Genomic DNA, 20,317 nt, shown 5'->3' with positions numbered 1-20,317 from the left:
TGCAGCATATCACAAACAATAAGAATAGGTACCTAGTATGTAATAAATCTATATATTTCTCTGCTACATATAAAATATCATCAAAAAGAGATTACAATACCCCTCAAAACCATCATTCTGATCAAGAAACTTAAAAACACATTATTTCAAATGACGGAATGCAGTCTTACATATTATAGGAAGTACAAGACAAGGCGGTTAAGCTCACACCCATCTCACACCAATGCTATACACTATTGCCATGTCCTCGATTTGTGGCAACCCATCTCACCACAATACGGTCTGAGATACTGTCTTAGAATTTAAAGTGACTAGATGTGGTAATCCAGTCTGTAGGTATTTATGCTCTACAAAAGGTGGCGTAGAAAATGTTTTGAAACGATATTGTTTAGGTATGAAAGGTTAATCAAAATCCAAGTTTTCGACCTTGACGGACCCAGGCGCTAGCCGCCATCTTGAATTAAAGGTGCTAAAATTAGGTATATTTTAAATAACTTCTCAATTGTTTACTAAATCACAAAAGTGTCTATGAGGGGTTCAAAGAAGACAAAATTACCTACATTTTTTTCATACATGATTATTCTGTAAGTCCTAAAGGTAAAAAGTTACAAGCGACGGAAATAATAATATTTACAGAAATCATATAATTTTAATTTTGTTTAAAAATTGTACAGCTATCATTTTTTAATTCTCTTTGATGGCCCGGGCTGGTTAATGGTGGCTTCTTCATTAACGTCGCTGAAATTTTCTGTTTCATTGTCTGTATTTTTAGTTTCCAACCATGAAATTTCGTCATCATGACCAGAAAAAATCGAAGACGCTGGAGCACGCTTTCTAGTAAATTTTTACGGAGGGGACATGGATAAGGAATCCTTAGAAGATATCCGATATGAACGATTCGTAAAGTTATCAATAAAAAGTAAATTTAATCGACGAAATTTCATGGTTGGAAACTAAAAATACAGACAATGAAACAGAAAATTTCAGCGACGATAATGAAGAAGCCACCATTAACCAGCCCGGGCCATCAAAAAGAATAAAAAAAGATTGCTGCACAATTTTTAAACAAAATTAAAATTATATGATTTCTGTAAATATTATTATTTCCGTCGCTTGTAACTTTTTACCTTTAAGACTTACAGAATAATCATGTATGAAAAAAATGTAGGTAATTTTGTCTTCTTTGAACCCCTCATAGACATTTTTGTGATTTAGTAAACAATTGAGAAGTTATTTAAAATATACCTAATTTTAGCACCTTTAATTCAAGATGGCGGCTAGCGCCTGGGTCCGTCAAGGTCGAAAACTTGGATTTTTATTAACCTTTCATACCTAAACAATATTGTTCCAAAACATTTTCTACGCCACCTTTTGTAGAGCAGAGGCTTTTACATTTCCCCACAGACTGGACTATGGCTTGTAGAGGCTTTATTTTACGTATTCGTAAGGTGTATACAAATAAATTAAAAAAAAAACACGCTTAAAAGGTCATGAAATGATTGTATTTTGCTCCTTGCTAAGTGTACAAATTTTGAATATAATCTGTCCGTTTAAAATGGGTCAAATTGAGTATAAAGGAGAGGAGAGAGGAAAGGAGAGGGACACACAAACATGTAGGTTACCTTATAGGTTACATATCTATAAATATGCAGGTGAAGCTAATAAAAGCGTTTGAGAATGATTTTTTAATACTATATTATATAGTTATGTGTCAGATAATTTGAAAAAGTCCTACATGTAAATCTATACGTTATTGATTTACTGTCTTTTAACATTAAAAATTATATTATGATATACTTACATTGAAAAAAAAGTAATAAAAACTAGGTACCTATCAATAGCCAATATTATATCTGGTAAATTAAATTCAATCAAAGTTTCTTATTCAAAGAGATCCAATATTATGATGTAAATTAAAACATTCCACGTTTTTCTATTAAATAATAAGTGACTTACTTACTTATTCCCCTACAACTTTTTATATTTAGTTTCATTAAGGGACAAACTAGTCTTATATACTATTATCTGCCATTTGGTTGTATGTATAATAATTTCATCAAATTACAAACATAATTGACGTCACAGGTGAGCGTGGTTATTCGCCGGAAAATATATGACCTGAATGAATAATTCAGTTCAACGCCATCTAGCGTATGCTAATGTGATGCATTCGTCCCTGCTAGGATTTCAGTTTATTAGAGGGGAATTTAAATTATACATATTGGTTAGGGAGCCAGGTGCAAATTTGGTTAACTATTTCCTCTCAAGAGATAATTCGTCAGACGCATGAGAGTATAGTATTATAAAGCCTCGTGAACGTCAGCTGGCGCTCGGTTGGGGGGGTGAGCGGTTGTAGCCTCCCACGCACATAGGAAAAAAAATACATTCATTCATTCATTTCCTCTCAGCTAAAAATTTGTCAAATTGTAGCTAACCCAATATCTCAACGAAAAAAAATAGTCAGCTGGTTACAACATGGTGTATTATACGTCAGCTGGTGTCTCGAACATGAAAGTTAAATTTAAAGAAAAATTTATTTTCCGTTATTTCCTCTCAAACAAAAATTTACCTGATGATAGCTTATATGTAACTGTGGATAAATATATATGTCAGCTGGCTGTATCTTGGTGGAAAAACCGTCAGCTGATACGGGAGGCTACAACCGCTCTTCCCCCCAACCGAGCTCCAGCTGACGTTCACGAGGCTTCATAATACTATACTTTGATGCATTTTACTAATTACCGCTTGAGAGGAACTTGGTCATAAAATCTGCTGCTGGCTCCCTGACCATATATGTTGCAGTCATCTGGTTGAATCAGTTATTCATTGAAATCAATGACGACATTTAATTGGATGACTAAAGGACAACTCGTCAAGTTGTGAATGAAACGTTCAACGTCTTGACTGTACGTCATTTAGAAGAGTCGTTAGTTTTTAGCATGTTGGGTTTGGTTATTTTATTAAGAAGTTCCGACAAAGGATATCTACAGATTACATTTATTACATCTTATTTAAGTACTTACATGATCTACTGCACCTTTAATTATAGGAAATTACAGCGTTCAATTGTATGCAATTAAAATTCGATAATTTATTAAGAATATTAATAGTTAAAAAAATTAAGAAAATAACATTCATTACCTATATTATAAACCAAAAAGTATTGCAATTACAAATTCAAAATTACATTTATATTCGTCAAGGTAGACATATAAAAATATTATATAAAAAATAAATAAATTTCAGAGCAATTAATTACCTACACTTATACATAATCCAAATAATTATTAAAATTACAATTTTTATTCAATTAAAATTAATCAATACAATGAAATTATACAATGGGTTGACAAAAAACAAAAAAAAATTGGTTGTCTGTAAAGTCGGTTTACTGACAATAGTTGAACGTGACAACGTCCGATTGTGCTTCTTTGTCGCTCGTTCCGCGCTCTCGCTTGCACTTCAAGCCTTACATGGAACGCCTCAGAGCGAGGTAACGCCGCATGAGTCATGTTTTTTCGTGCGTGCAACCGGCTCTATCGAATTATGACGTTGTCACGTCAAAAAAACAAACTTTTAAAGTATCTACAACATGTGTACATGATATTTTTTATGACATTATACGATTAAGGAGGAGCGAGTTATATATTCATAAATACGTTACTGCAATGCTTAAGCCAAAAACACGCGTGTGACAAAAGCACATAATAAACCACAAACTTCAAAATAATTTCTCATAACTTACACCACGGTGACTCAAAATAAATGTTTTATTTATACTTTAGGCCCCAGCTCAAGATGTTCACGAGATTTATGCGGGGAATTAATTTTTCAAGTCTACCTTTACGAGTTTCATTTCATAAGGACTACGTTTTACTCAGAGTGCTTTAACGTTTGCAATATTGTTAATTAAGATTATAATACGCTTATTAAATTTTTAATGGAGGGCGTAAGGGCTTTTATTTTGAGCGCTAGAAGGGTTGTGTTTTTCGTATATTTGTGCTGATGTATGACGTGTAATTGAATTTATGTGTAAATGTGTGTGTATCGTTCTTTGAAGCTATATTATAACTGAAAATATAGTTAGTTTAAATTGTTTATACTTTATTGATTTATGTAAGTTATTTTAATATTGTGTATGTACCAACATCGAGGAATTTTAGGACAGTTACAATCAATTTAAAATACAATAAATTTCATTATAATCGTTTCAATCTCCACTGCTGATAGTATATTTTCGGCATAAAATATTTATACCTATTATGTTTTACTACAGATACCAATTATAATACTATGTTTTACTATCCATCAAGTACCTATGTTTTTTCTGATAAAATCCACTAGTTACTTGCCTTAGTAAAATTCCTTTAGTACGTACAAAAAGAAGCCTTAATCCTGCTCTAGAAAAATTACCTTCATACTTAAGGGGGCGCATAAAGCAAAATAACCAATCTTCTAATAGATGATACGTGTAATATGCAAGACCAAATCTAAAAAATAAAATATATATCAAACTAGATGATATGTTCAACGATTCTGTTTAATCAAAAACATAAAATATTAAAATTTACTCGATAAAAAAAAATCACCAAGTTAGCTCTAATTTTCACACTTTTACGTTTTCTACTTGACATGGTAATACTTATTATGATTTTTTTTCATAAACAATTATATTAAAACATTTGCAAGATATTTGTCAGAGCATTTTGTGTAATTACTTTTAGTTTTGGTTTTATCTGCGATAAACCACTTTTATCGTGACAAAATCAAACGTTTATCTCGAGAAAAAAAGAGCGCCAAAAGTGGTTTATCGCAGATAAAACTAAAACTAAAAGTAATTACACAAAATGCTCTGACAAATATCTTGCAAATGTTTTAATATAATTGTTTATGAAAAAAAAATCATAATAAGTATTACCATGTCAAGTAGAAAACGTAAAAGTGTGAAAATTAGAGCTAACTTGGTGATTTTTTTTTATCGAGTAAATTTTAATATTTTATGTTTTTGATTAATTGATATATATTTAATTTTTTATATTTGGTCTTGCATATTACACGTATCATCTAATAGAAGATTGGTTATTTTGCTTTATGCGCCCCCTTAATAGCCCAGCAATTTATCCTGTGGTCTCGACGCAGGCCACGAAGGCTGTAGGTAATATAACAATTTAACCTGTAGTGTTATGGCGCTCTTTTTTTCTCGAGATAGGTACCTACGATTTTAGGAAGAAATATGTATCTACTTAGGTACTTATAGTGCGATATTTTGTGGATGTCAGTGGAGGAGATTCAGAATTCGAAACTCAGAGCTATTTAAATTAAATATTATAATTTAATTTAAATAGGATTGTTTCTGCCCTTAATAATTTGCATTACAAATATTAATTTTCCACAGTACTGTGTGACATTACTCGCATTTTATGTAGAATCAAGAGTGAGCTTTAGATCGACACCAAGGTAATTTGCAACGGTAATGTGTATGGTAGGTAAAATTTATATTAATTTATTATTATTTGACATACGGTAGAAGTTTAAAAAAATGATAGCTATCACTGGCTATCACATATTATAACTATCAAAATGTGGTGAAACCAGCCCTTACATAATTTATAAATTGAAATAGCATAAACAAAAAACAGAAACTCACAGTCAACAGTTTTATCATCTACACTTGTTTTTTCCAATTTATTATGTACATAGAATTACCTACTTTCTCCCCGTCTAGTTCAGACGAAAATCATTTGTCTGAACTAATATATAGGCGGGACAATTGAACACAGAGCGAGCGACCTCGCGAAGCAATTGCTTCTAAAAATTCGCTGAAAATGTTTAGTTAAATATCTATAATGTGAACAAAAGTTTCACTATTATTGTGTTTTATAAAACCATCCACTACTTTTTTATTTATTCAAGCAGCATAGATCCACATATACACGTTTTATACAATTTCAATGACACACAAAAATTATATTTGTCAATAAATTACATAAAATTAGTTATATTTGTTAATAAATTACAAAATTAGTTATTCATTACATTGATTTTCAAAGCGTATGTGCTGCCATTTTCTCTGGCAAAAGCATGCTGCTTCGCATGAAAAAGCTTCGCGAGGCTGCACGCTCTATGTGGACCCGCCTAACCGCTAAGTAGTAAACGATTCGTGCCTAATTCCGTCAGCTTTCAAATATTGAGACGATTCGAAAATATATTATAAATAGAATTGAATGTTTAACAGTTTATTGAAGTGGAAGTTAACGAGATGTTTAGGATTAAATTGGGATGAATGAGAAGTCTTATAGGACCTTATTCGTTATTCTTATGTATGAAATGAATAAAACTCAGTAGGTATCACTTATAACTTACCTATATATTATTTATAGAAATAAGAAGTATACATATATTTATAATAGATAAAGGTGCTGTGATAATAATTACAAAACTAGAAGTTTGCATCCCTCTAAAAATTATATATGTACTTAAAGTTTCTTAAAAATTACTCTCTTTCGATGTTCGGTGGCATTTTATCTCTCCAATCGATAAGCAATCTGATAAAACCTACAAATTACTCTTACATAAAAACTATAACATAACACAATAATCTTTATTATAATACCTGAATATTTTACTTCAAAACCTATCATTCAACAGCGAACAGTAAATATTACGCGTCCAGAATAAAAAACTGCAATCCCATTGAATCGATATTCAAGAACACTTCCATAGATACCGTTTGATACTCTCCCGCATTCAGAATTCAGATTCAGTTACAAAAGAAATAAATAAAAATTCGCTGCACTCGCTGCACTATATCCACAATCTAAATGAAATACTGTAGCACGCATCAATGATTTGTGCAACTTTATAATGAATGAAACGTTTCGTTTTAAATGTTAGATACACCTTGTTTATATATAAATTCTAAAACTATATCACTACATTAGTTGTTAAGTATTCGAATTACATTAGCCAAAATCAATTTACAATGATAATAATATATTATGTACGTATGCCAATTGTTTGCCCAAATAACTGATAGCCTTAGAAGTTAGAACACAACCCGAGTGTGAGAATATTGGAAAATATAGATCTAATAAAACACAGAAATACATACCTACTAAGAATCTTCTTCATCGAAACGGGGATTTTAGTTAAATCAACTGCGTAAGGTAAGCTTATTGATATTTTATCTTCAATGATGTTTTAAATAAGTTTAATTATGAAATAAAAAAAACGCTAATAACTTCATGTGACAATATATCCAATAGTTCGGAATTTACTGTAATATTTTCCATCTAAAATACCAATACTATAGGCATAGTTTTGCCAATGAAAGTTCCGATTCTTCCATGTCAAGACATGGATTATTCATTCAACTTCATCCATTAAACGTGTTTACACTAAGTTGTCCAGCTCTTTCAATCAAAACTTCACTTGTTCACAAACTTATCTACATATTTACAAAGTTCTTGGGTCCATCAAATCCAAACTTTACTCATCTTTTAAACATTTTCTCATGAGTTCCGTACTGATGTATACGGAATTGTGTTATCGATATTATTTATAACTAGCTTGAGCCTTCGATGCTGTCTAGGTTATTCGACGCATTTGTTTTTTTGCGGATAATAGGAAATATTTCAAATGTAGCTTACCTTCCTTGTCTATGAGTTTAGACATTAGGAAATGTAGGTAAGAACGTAAGTATTCATAATATGCATTTGGGTAAAAGTGCTAGGTATTACTCCTTCTTAAAGAACTTCATTTTAATTGTAATCGAGGTTATTAAAACTATAAGACTTCACTATTTTCAGTTTGCGTGCGCGCTCGTGACAGCAGTTCCTTGTTTTTCACGCATTTCACGTTCGGCGAAACGCTGTTTTTTATCTTGTACAAAGTTCTATCGTATGGACTTACGAAGGTATTACATTCCTGGAACAATTTGAATATAACAAAAAATATACCTGTAAGAACGAACATGATAATCGTCAAAAGATTAAAAAGATCGCTCCTTTATACTTCTCTATATTAAATGCTATGCTATTTAGCCTTCCCGTAATAAATAAGTCACATCAAAGACAAAAAGCGTTGTTCCCCACATTCGCGCCGCTCCGCCACGCTTCGCTTCGCTCGGGAACCTTTGAAGTTACAATTTATAAGAATCCACGGTAACCTACTTTTAATTGCGCCAAAAGAGCTGGCTCTATTTCGCCTTTATGGCTGGATAAATCCTTTTAGAGAGCGTTTTATTATGCTTTTTATTTGGAAACTTTTGCAGTCGGATTATGTTTTTTACGACTTGTGGAAGTGTAGATGGAGACAGGTTAGGGATGAAGATGCCACGATTGATGTATGTTTACGTCATACTGGTTTGTTGAGACGACATTGCTTGTCTTTGCTGAATCAAATATGACCGACATATTTTGATTGAGGTGAAACGGTAAAAAAGTAAACACTTTGCGGGACTAATTCGAACTAGTCTACATTCATAGTCATTTTAAATACTTTCTGCTGAATTGAATAGCTATAGTAGTTATATAAAAATAATTTACAAAAAAACAATGTAATTAATAAAAATGATCGTTAGACTTATTATTTTAACGTTAATTAATTTTCAACATGTACCTACCTAACGTAAGTTTAACAAGCATGGTATTCCAATTATATTCACACATAGGTATATACTTACATAATATCTTTTCTTACACAGTTGAAACCGAGCTTTCATATTGCATACAAACATAATACAAACATAAGGGACTGTAAAATCGCTCTTGCGTGTGATATTATAGGTAAAACTATACTGTACTTGGCGTAGCTCCTAATGATATAAATGAACGCTCGTCCCGATAGTTCGTGCTAGATGTTATTAATGTTAAAAGACTGGGAACTAAATAATTCGACGTTAAAATGATAAGAAACTGTATCTTAGTATATAACTTTCACAGAAGAAAATATCATTACATTTTCAGAAGAAATACTGTCTGCTTGAATATTCTATGTGTGCTCATAAGGTAACAGAAGAAAATATTATTATAACTTTTCAAGAAAGAAATAAAAATAACCCATCATAATTTGTTTTAAAAATACTTGTTAATAACACATTAATAATGACTATGTGAATCTAACAAATGACGACCAACATTTCAACAATCACCTAGATAATATAAAAACACCTAAAAATCAATTAAAAACGGAATCCACCCACACGCACAAATAATAATCTATAAGTATAGATATTATAAAGCTGAAGAGTTTGCAATTGTTTGTTTGAACGCGCTAATCTCGGGAACTACTGGTCCAATTTGAAATTCTTTCGGTGCTAGATAGCCCATTTATCGAGGAAGGCTATTGGCTATATATATCATCACGCTAAGACCAAAAGGAGCGTAGCAATGCGGGTAAAACCGCAGAGCACAGCTAGTTGACTTATAGAGGAACACGCTTTTATGAATGGTACTCGTAAATGATTCGTGATTGAACAAAAATGTACCTAATTCAAAATGCAATTAATTTTAAAATGATCTGGCAGCGTTCCCGAACTTCACTGACTAATCTCAATAAATCCATTGACAGGAATTGATGGTTTTAAGTGGGCTTTGGTCCACAAATTAATGGACTTTAATCTACTGGGTAAGTATGCCAAGCGAGACGGATGGAGGGGTAAGCGGAAATTTCGGTTTTTACGTCTAGACAAGGAATTTGAGCATTGATAGATGCCGCCTTAATTAGGTATTCTATCTTCTTCGTTTGTAGATTGACGGTTTTTAGAAAAGATAGCCGCGATGCTATTTATGTAAAGATTTTTTGTATTCTCGGGTTTGTTGCCGCTTTAATGTAGGTAACTGTGTTATCATTGTAATATGTAATAAACAAAAATAAATTAATTGGCTTACATAATATAAAATCTTGGGTTTAATTCATGATAGAGGCGATGGACTATATTTTTATCATATATTTTTATAAGTTAGTTATTGAATCTGGATACCATGTGATTCTTTACTCTCGTCCGCGTGATTAGACATTAATCCTATGATAAAATTTTCATATTCTAAAATATTTCAAGGGTATAAAGACGCATATACATTACATATATTTACCATACCTTCCTAGTTCCTACAACTGCAAATTATTATTCATGCGAAAACCGCTATATCGTGTGAAACAGAACTCAGAAGTTCGTAAGTTTGAACTGTCTCATTATTGCTATGAATATGCGCCAATAAGCAGAACTTTGAAGATATTAAAATGAGGCTCGCAATGCGCTTCTATCACGTATCGTTCTCGGTCGTCTGGAATGTTCTCAAACATTCTAGAAAGATTAAGAAATGTTCTTACGTTTATAATACAGAGGTATCGTATAGCATAAACATTACCTATTAATTATAGCGGAAATAGGATAAATGATGTAGGTTGTTTAAATTTACTTGAAATGTTTAGAAGGTTTTTTTTGTATACAATAATTCTGTTTTTCTCTAATAAGCACGTGGATACATCATACAATTTATTGATATGATTGAAGTTTGAAATAGAATTATCATTACGTTTATAATAATATTTTCTACATGAAATATCTTCTCTATAATTATGTACAATATTCTCGCTAACCATATCTACTCCTCCGAAACGGCTGAATAAATTCTCATGTTCTTGTGCCAATTAGTAATAATACAATAATATATTACTGAATAATAATAATAATTTTTATAAATAAAATGTACATTATATTGAACACAAGTGAAACTCAATTTTGCAACATTGATTGATAAATGGTGTGCGAAATTTTATACATTCATGATAAGCTTGTAGTGAAATGCAATTTTAGAGAAATTGTTCGAAACTGTTGTGAAAATTGTGTTCAATTAAAATACCTTTATTTTTACTGATATTTTATACGTTGATTAAAATGAAAATGAAGTTTTTAATATGAGGCTTTTTTTTAAATAGGAGATGTTAGTATTAAATTATGATGAATTATACAGAAACTACCAACCATTCATTTTTTATATTATTAGTGAAATATAGGGGAGTTAGGTAAAATATTACCATTCATGATAATATTAAATAATAAATCTTATAATATAAAAATGAATCGCAAAATGTGTTGGTAAGCGCATAACTCGAGAACGGCTGAACCGATTTCGATAATTCTTTTTTTATTATATTCCTTGAAGTACGAGGATGGTTCTTATGGAGAGAAAACGTAAACATGTACCACGGGCGAAGCCGGGGCGGACCGCTAGTCTTATATATAAAAATGAATCGCAAAATGTGTTGGTAAGCGCATAACTCGAGAACGGCTGAACCGATTTCGATAATTCTTTTTTTATTATATTCCTTGAAGTACGTGGATGGTTCTTACGTCGAGAAAACGTAAATATGTGCCACGGGCGAAGCAGGGGCGGACCGCTAGTATTTAATATTGGATACGACGGCAACTTTATATATCTGACTAGCTGTGCCCCGCGGTTTTACCAGCATTCATCCTTTCCTGTCTAAGTGTGTATATAATATATATATAGTCATAGGTATATACTTCATATATTGCCTTCCTCGATAAATGAACTATCAAACAGTGAAATAATTTTTCCAAACAGGCCCGTGGTTACTGAGATAAGCGCGATCAAGCATACAATCATAAAGATTCTTCAAATTTATAATACCTACATGTATTATAGATGAGACGACATAAACATTAGTGTCTGTTACATTTTTATGATCAAATCTGATAATTATAATTTATAATATAAATAAAGTTCAGCCTTAAAAAGCACAGTCTTTTTTGTTTAAGGGGGCGCATAAAGCAAAATAACCAATCTTCTATTAGATGATACGTGTAATATGCAAGACCAAATCTAAAAAATAAAATATATATCAAACTAGATGATATGTTCAACGATTCTGTTTAATCAAAAACATAAAATATTAAAATTTACTCGATAAAAAAAAAATCACCAAGTTAGCTCTAATTTTCACACTTTTACGTTTTCTACTTGACATGGTAATACTTATTATGATTTTTTTTTCATAAACAATTATATTAAAACATTTGCAAGATATTTGTCGGAGCATTTTGTGTAATTACTTTAAGTTTTGGTTTTATCTGCGATAAACCACTTTTATCGTGACAAAATCAAACGTTTACCTATATATGTATTTCTTATCGATATCTATATCTACCTATGCTTGAATAAGAAGGAACAAATAAATACATATATACATAGCTGTCAGTGTCTCCACTTCAGAATATTATATTACGCCGTCCATTTTAATCGCAACTAAGAAGCAGACGTATTAAGTTTGGAAGCATATATCAAACTGGATCTACTTCAGGTTTCAACTGAAACCTAAAGTCTAAACTAGTTAGTACTAGTCTAATGTAGTCCTCCTAAACTTTCACAATGGAAACTAAATTCTCACCTTAATTTGGTGTACAAAAACATCTATGTATTTTAGTTGAACAATAAGACGTAGATATTTTATAAAGATTAATGAATGCCTTATTCTTTTTTATATAAGCACGCAACATACACACATATGGAAGACGCATGTGTGCGCATACTACAAAGTCCTACTGAAATAATTTAATTTCGAACAATGCTTTTTTACTGCTTTATGGTACGCGCTATAAATATAAAAAAAATATTCTACAAGTAATTAAGAAAATACATTTCATATGTATAATATTAATATTAATCTAGATCGCATTACATTGGATATTTTATTATATCCCAAAATAAATAATAACACTTTTTAATTGTACAAAAAGTATCGGAAACAATTTATTTTATTTATTTATTTTACTCTTTAATACAACTAAACAGACTTACATACTAGAACACACAGAAATAAAAGCAAGGAGCAGTTTAGTGTATTTGGCGGCCTTATCACTTAGAAGTGATCTCTTCCAGGCAACCAGGGCAGAAGGTAATCAGCTCAATTAAGTTGTAAAGGTAGGTCAAGAGAAAAAAGAAAAATAATAATAATAATGATAATGATGTCACTGTAAACAAAATAAAATATAAGAAGATTAAAACACATAACAATTTATAAATTATATACTGTACATAAACATATATACGAAACTACAGTACATACAAAAATATACTTATATAATATATAATATACATATGTCTACTTATACTATTATACAAATATACCATAAATATAAATAATTTGGAAAATCCAAAAGTGCACGCCTCATAATTTTTTTTTAATAAATATTTATTAATTATTATTTTTGTTTATTTAATAACAATTAAACCACATCGATTCAGACCCTGAAAAATGAAAGGGTTCTATTCCTGAGCATACTCAAGCGTAAGAGAAAAAAAAAGACTCGATTAGTAAAGTATTTCGGTCGCTATCGTGTTAACAAGAAAAAGGATCCGCACATACAGACACACGGACGTCCAAGACAGAACTTTTTTAAACTGTTTTTTAAATAGTTTAAATAACAAAAATGACATCAAAAATATCATGAACGTTAAAAATAGTGTTTTTTCTTAATATGTGTGTGTATGTATTATCTTACAAGTGCAATGTATGAATGATAATACATATAATACATATATAATACATACACTACTAATATAAAAAAAAAACAATAAAAGTTACTATGCCGAGTTGAAAGCGGATGACAGAAAGTGACGACGAAGGAGGTTTTTAAAACATGATAAATTCTTAGCTTGTTTGATTGGTAGTGGCAATGCATCCCAAAGATTAACAGCAGTTACCGTAAAAGATTTCCCAAAAAAGTTGGTACGTCGCACAGGGACACATAAGGTAAGTCTGTCAACCGAACGAAGGGTATAGTTTTCATTGCGCAAGAAGGAAAATTGGTTTCCAAGGTACGTAGGAGCGGAAGGGTCAAAAAGGATACGGAAAAGTAAATGCAACAAATGCAGATTCCGGCGAAAACGGATGGGGAGCCACTTGAGCTTTTTTCTATAGAAAGAGACATGATCATATTTCCGAAGGCCGAAAATAAATCTTATGCAAAAATTTTGGAGCCGCTCAAGTTTTTCAGTAAGCTCAACTGATAAATCAGGATAACATGCATCAGCGTAATCAAGAATAGGAAGAAGAAGGGATTGCGCTAGCATAATCTTCGTGGGAATGGGCAAAAAGTTACGAAGCCGCCGGAGCGTAGATGAAGCAGCATAAACCCTGCGGCTTAATTCCTGGACATGATTGGACCAGGAGAGCGTTTGATCAAACAGCACGCCTAAGTTTTTGACTACCTTTTGGTAAGGCAAGACTACGCCACCGATTTTGATGCTTGGTAAAATCACAACCCCACAATAACAATCAGTCAATGAACTGAAAATCTTCGAAATCTCCAAGTAAATCTCAACAAGAACAAAGTTCAGAGCCCTTTGTTACTTACTATCTCGCTTATTCCGAACTTTTTATGAAACCAACTTCAGAATAAGATCAACGTCTCTCGTTGAGATATTTCAACTTAATGAAATAAGAGATTATTTGAACCGAATACGCCTTTTATTTGCGGCGAGTATTTTTCATTTAATAATAAAAAGTTAAATACGTAATAACTAATAACGTATTTTTGGTAAAAAAAGCTTTAGGTATGTCAAAACTCCATAATTACTTTAAGGTTTATTTAATCAATTGTGTTCTATCATTATTTACTAGAATGTACTCAATTGACCATTTATCATATAATATTTTATTAATTTCAATATCTTAAAAGGTTATATTTTCTATATTTGACTATCTATATATTCAGACAAGTTGGACGTAACAGAGAATATAATAACCACATAGTAATACGAAATAAGGATCGCCAGAACAATACAAATACAATTTAAAGTATAATATAACCAAAACTAGTTAACCACGGCTCTGTAGAAGGGTTCCCCTATCATCTACGATTGTATCACTAAAGGCTTAAAACTTTACGGTCACTACTTGTGTGAATATAACCCGCATTTCTATAGTGAGAAGGGTTGTTAGCTTATAAAGAAACTTACAAATAACATAATATCTAACATAATATGTAATAATGTAAGTAAGGGTACATAGGTATATTTAACCCATTGAGCCCCGAACGGCCCGATCGGTCCACGACACTATAGATTTTCTATTGTGTCTGTGATTCCGGGGCCTGAGTTATTACATGTATGTTAAATATTTCTTTATTTATACACTGCAATGCATATAAACTGTAAACCAACAATGTGAAAACATATGAACTGTTGAGTAAAAATAAATCGTATGAAATTATTTCAATTCCATAATTCCTGAAAGGTTTCTGAAAAAATATTGTTCTCTATTCTCGAAATAATCATATTTGTCAGCACTGAAACTATTACTTATCACGTATTTATACAGTAAAATAGATACATAACCAAAATGTTAATATAACAATTAACCGTACATTTAGTTCGATTAACCCATGACAATACCGTGTCTCCAGGGAACAAATTATATCACAGCAAACAAAGGAAATATATCATACGAAAGGAAACACGTGCAACCCGCTTATCCCTCCGTTTTCAACTTAATTAAATAGATAAACAAGTTGCAAACTAGATAATTCCCTGCGGTAAATAACAAAAACATTGAACGCTTCTGAACGCAACCGATATTTCTGTTACAAGTTTTAATCTGTTCCAATCGCAAACGTCAAATAAGTTTCCCGCGCAAAATTCGGAACGTCGATACAGGGAAATTTTGATTTTGGCAGTGGTAAAGGAAATCATTATACAATTTTAGTTGACTACGAGCAAATTTATTTTGCTATTATTAGCTTCGATAATAGTGATGCCATAATATTGAAATGCCACTATGATTTGAGAATTAGAATGCGGTAAATATTCGATTGAATACGTAGTTCTAATTTAATTTTAGTTTTTATTTTTATATATGAAAATATTTGTAGTTTAAAAAGTTTTCAGTATTGTATAACTTATAATAGATTAAAAAAGTAGTATTTGCATATATAGAATATGAAGATTTCAAATGTTTATTTTACAGTATATTCCGGGAATTTGAGAAAATACATTCAGCACACGCCGCCCCTTTAGTGTTTCAAGCTAAAAGGGATTTAGGTTCGTATATATTTGTAGGATAGGAATAAAGCAAAAGCAAAAGGTTTAGAAGTCCGATTTACTTGCCGCTGAAATGTGGAACATACCTACGTATGGTACGCTATAGAAACATACAACTAAGGTAATAAAATATGACACAGGGATTCATTATCAACCTGATAAACTGAATTTGATATTTTGTTTTTTTATGCCATTCAAATGCTTAATCTATTCTTTAAAATAATATTTTTTAAAGTGAAACTTCTTTAGGCGCGTTAAGAGTAAAATTTCAAGGTCGCGTTATGGCAATACCGTCACATCATGGAGTAAGGCGACGATTTTGGTATCCTTGAATCTTGTTTGTTACCATTGTCTACATTTAGCATAAGACAAACTGCAATGTTGCAAAATTATATTGTGTCAATGGCCTGTAATGCATCCATACTAATATTATAAATGCGAAAGTAACTCTGTCTGTCTGTCTGTTACTCAATCACGCCTAAACTACTGAACCAATTTGCATGAAATTTGGTATGGAGATATTTTGATACCCGAGAAAGGACATAGGCTACTTTTTATTGCGAAATATGTACCACGGGCGAAGCCGGGGCGGACCGCTAGTAGGTAAATAAATATGATTTTCGTGGTTATATTCCGTTATTTGCTTATACCAATACCAAAGCAAATGATTCCCTTTGATCGGATTTCAAGCATGGTGGCACATTTCTCCGAGTACAAAGATATGTGCATAGGCATATGCACAAATACAAATGCACTTCCTATTCCATCACTCTCATAGATACAACGGAAGATTCATCTCGATCTATTAAGCCGATAGCAGTGATAGCACCGACAGCTTTACCTATAGGTACATAATATTTAAGTGGCTTTCTAATACTCTACGGTTTTAGAAATATTTAATTTCCCTTATTGCACGCCTCATAAGCGAAGCGTTGAGTGGGTACTACTGTCACTTCGCGCAAAACATCTGATTTTTCAAACTTAAAATGTCTTTATGTATCATACATTGCACTTGTAAGATAATACATACACCTGTATGTGCGGATCCTTTTTCTTGTTAACACGATAGCGACCGAAATACTTTACTAATCGAGTCTTTTTTTTTCTCTTACGCTTGAGTATGCTCAGGAATAGAACCCTTTCATTTTTCAGGGTCTGATTCGATGTGGTTTAATTGTTATTAAATAAACAAAAATAATAATTAATAAATATTTATTAAAAAAAAATTATGAGGCGTGCACTTTTGGATTTTCCAAATTATTTATATCTCTTCTAGCTCAAGCCCGCGGCCTCGCCCACGTTTTCAAAGAAAAACTCGTATAGTTTCTATTCCTGTGAGATTTCCAGAATAAAAATACTATGTGTTAATCCAACTTTCCCTCAATGTGTTTGCCATAGGGATTTCATGAAAATCGGTAGCAGTTTTTGCGTGAAAGTTATATAAGATAATTATAAGATTATTAATATATATATAGATAGATATTAATATATAGATATTTAACATATAAGATAATATGAGTATGATGTTTTTTTAATGCAACATATAAACGTCTACCTTCACCTCCTTTCAGTACAAAAACATGCCAACCACAAGACCAACATTTATAATATACTAGCTTTCCATCCGCAGCTTCGCCCGCGCAGTCAAAGAAAAACCCGCATAGTTCCCGTTCCTGTGGGATTTCCGGGATAAAACCTATCCTATTTCCCGGGATAAAAAGTAGCCTATGTCCTTTCTCGGACATCAAAATATCTCTATACCAAATTTCATGAAAATTGGTTTAGTAGTTAAGGCGTGATTGAGTAACAGACAGACAGACAGAGTTACTTTCGCATTTATAATATTAGTATGGATTTAGTATGATGTTTTTTTTTTTTATAATAATGCATTATAATGCAACATAATATACCACCTTTACCACCTTCTACGAAAACTGCTAACCACTAGATCAACAAAACTCCAACATAAATAGACGCTGTCTAAGCTAGATTGATCAATACTTCTTTCCACTTTCTAGAGAGTAGAGGCTCGCTAACTTCCAAACTAGAACTTCAATATTTGATTTGGCAAGCCGCAACGATCAAGCTATTATACAAACTATTCCTAGGTCAAGTCAAATAGACGTGTTTACGTTATCTATGGTCTATATTTATTATCTCTATCAAGAAGCTTATATCTAATACACTGGAGATTTCAGTATGAACATTAACTTGTAACAAGAAAATATGACCTTGAATGACGCCTGTATCTTTTTTTATACTTTCACACTTTCACCTTTCAACTTGGCAAGTTAGGTGTGAAAGGGATAAAAAAACATACAGGCGTCATTTCATGTCATATTTTCTTGTTACAAGTTAATGTTCATACTGAAATCTCCAGTGTATTAGAAGTGTATTAGATATAAGCTTCCTGATTTCTATATATATTGATTCGCAAATAAGGCGGGTAAAATTTGACTCGAAATTTGGAAGCTTTTAGCCTGTCAGAAATGCTATTAGTATTCGTTACTAATAATGGTAAGTGAAAAACAACATTATTTGAGACTCTGAGTTCACTGAAAATTCACAATATAGATAAAAAATAAAAACATGAAAACAGCACTAGAGAAATGAATCAAAATTATAAATAAAATACATGAATAATTGTAATAATATGATAATTACGGAAATTTTAGAAACTCACTTCTTTTGTTTCGTTTTTGTTATAAACGCAGTTCAACCAAAAGTATATTTTAAATTGTTACTCGCATTACCATAATATAATTATATGTTAACAGGCAAATCCTTTCAGTGGACTTTACTCCATTTATATGGAGTGCTAGTTTAAAATTATTTCGTTGAATTTTATGTAATTACGAAACGAAACAATATAGTTATGATATTTTGATAATATATGTGGTTGATTATTGAATAAAATTAGTGATAAATAATTGATTTATTGAGCTGACACATAGGAAATTAAATCCAACGCTAAAACTCCTTTGAATGGATATTATCATTCATATCATTTCAGTCAACGATGTTTTTTTATAAAACCTATTTTCAGCAAAGCCTCCTTTCACAGAATATAAATTTTCTAAATTCAAATTAGACTTAACAATGGTCGCTGGCCATTAATTATTTCGTTTTGATATCTGGCAAACAACCAACACACCGTGCGAACGGCATTTCATGCCAAATAGTTTATGAATTTATAGTCACTCAATTTCGAAGCCTAGAAATTCGCGGAAGTTAATTATAACATGCTGAATTCTAATTATTTAGCGTGACTTTTATTGGTTTTGTACCTTATAACTTTAATATGAACTAATAATAATTTATTGATCAAACTGAAAATATATTAAGCCTACCTAAAACTGCCAAAAGAATATACATATATGTACATAATATATTTGTCTCCACATCAAATCCTTTATAACATTGCGATTCATCAGATAATACAAAAATTATCAAGTACAACAAAATAATTGATCTACTTACAATATATTAAAATACACCCTTTTACTCGGAAATAACTATAATAATTTAAATGTGAAATAATATTCACACACCTTCATGGCGCAACTTTTATTTTTGTTAACATCGACATAATAGGTATGTGAATCATTATACTATCGAATCTAATCATCGTATACGTATTATTACAAATACATATTACATTAATACACAGAACAAATAGCAACAAATTATAGACTTGTTGATACACAAGATATCATAATGTTCGTACTCTTAACATAACCGAACTCTGGCAATTGACCAAAACGCTGTGTTACCGAGTATGCCAGAACTATGTTAACATAGGGCTACCAATTATACTATTAGAGACAGAAATAATATAATATAGTAACTGTTGAACAAGATTACATAAAATTTTGTTTTTAGTAAAGTGCGTAACAAAAATCATTTTAAAGTAATACCATAGGCATAGATAATAATATTATAATACTTAATTGATTTGTGCAAGAAATTTTAATTTCGAAAATATAATACGTTATAGATCAAAACTTTTATTTTTATAAAATGTTTTTACTTTGCTCCTCAAACTTGAATAAACCATCCATTTTTCAAACGACGAAAAACGGTAGGAGGTCCTCAAGTATTTTATGCATAGTTTTGTTTTCTCTCCTTATAAGCTTTATTTCTTTTAAGTATAGGTTGGCAACCCTATCTGCACAGATTATTAATTTTGACGTTACCGTACCGGTGTTTAACGGATTTCCCTTCACATGTGAGACGTTGAAAATCTCAGA

The 20,317-nt window shown here is 31.3% G+C and overlaps 1 protein-coding gene across 3 annotated transcripts in view; it reads left to right on the top strand.

Moving 5' to 3' along the window:
* LOC149477302 (uncharacterized) overlaps positions 1-20,317 on the top strand; it is a 76,152-nt gene that overhangs the window by 28,531 nt on the left and 27,304 nt on the right. The gene's annotated exons all lie outside the window — the stretch shown is intronic.

The sequence above is a fragment of the Colias philodice genome, chromosome 25 (assembly GCF_061535455.1).
Source record: "Colias philodice isolate Cphi_HAF_F1 chromosome 25, ilColPhil1 Martin Lab GWU primary, whole genome shotgun sequence".
Classification (NCBI taxonomy): domain Eukaryota; kingdom Metazoa; phylum Arthropoda; class Insecta; order Lepidoptera; family Pieridae; genus Colias; species Colias philodice.
The sequence above is the reverse complement of the archived record's forward strand: the minus strand, read 5'-3'. Positions and strand labels throughout refer to the sequence as shown.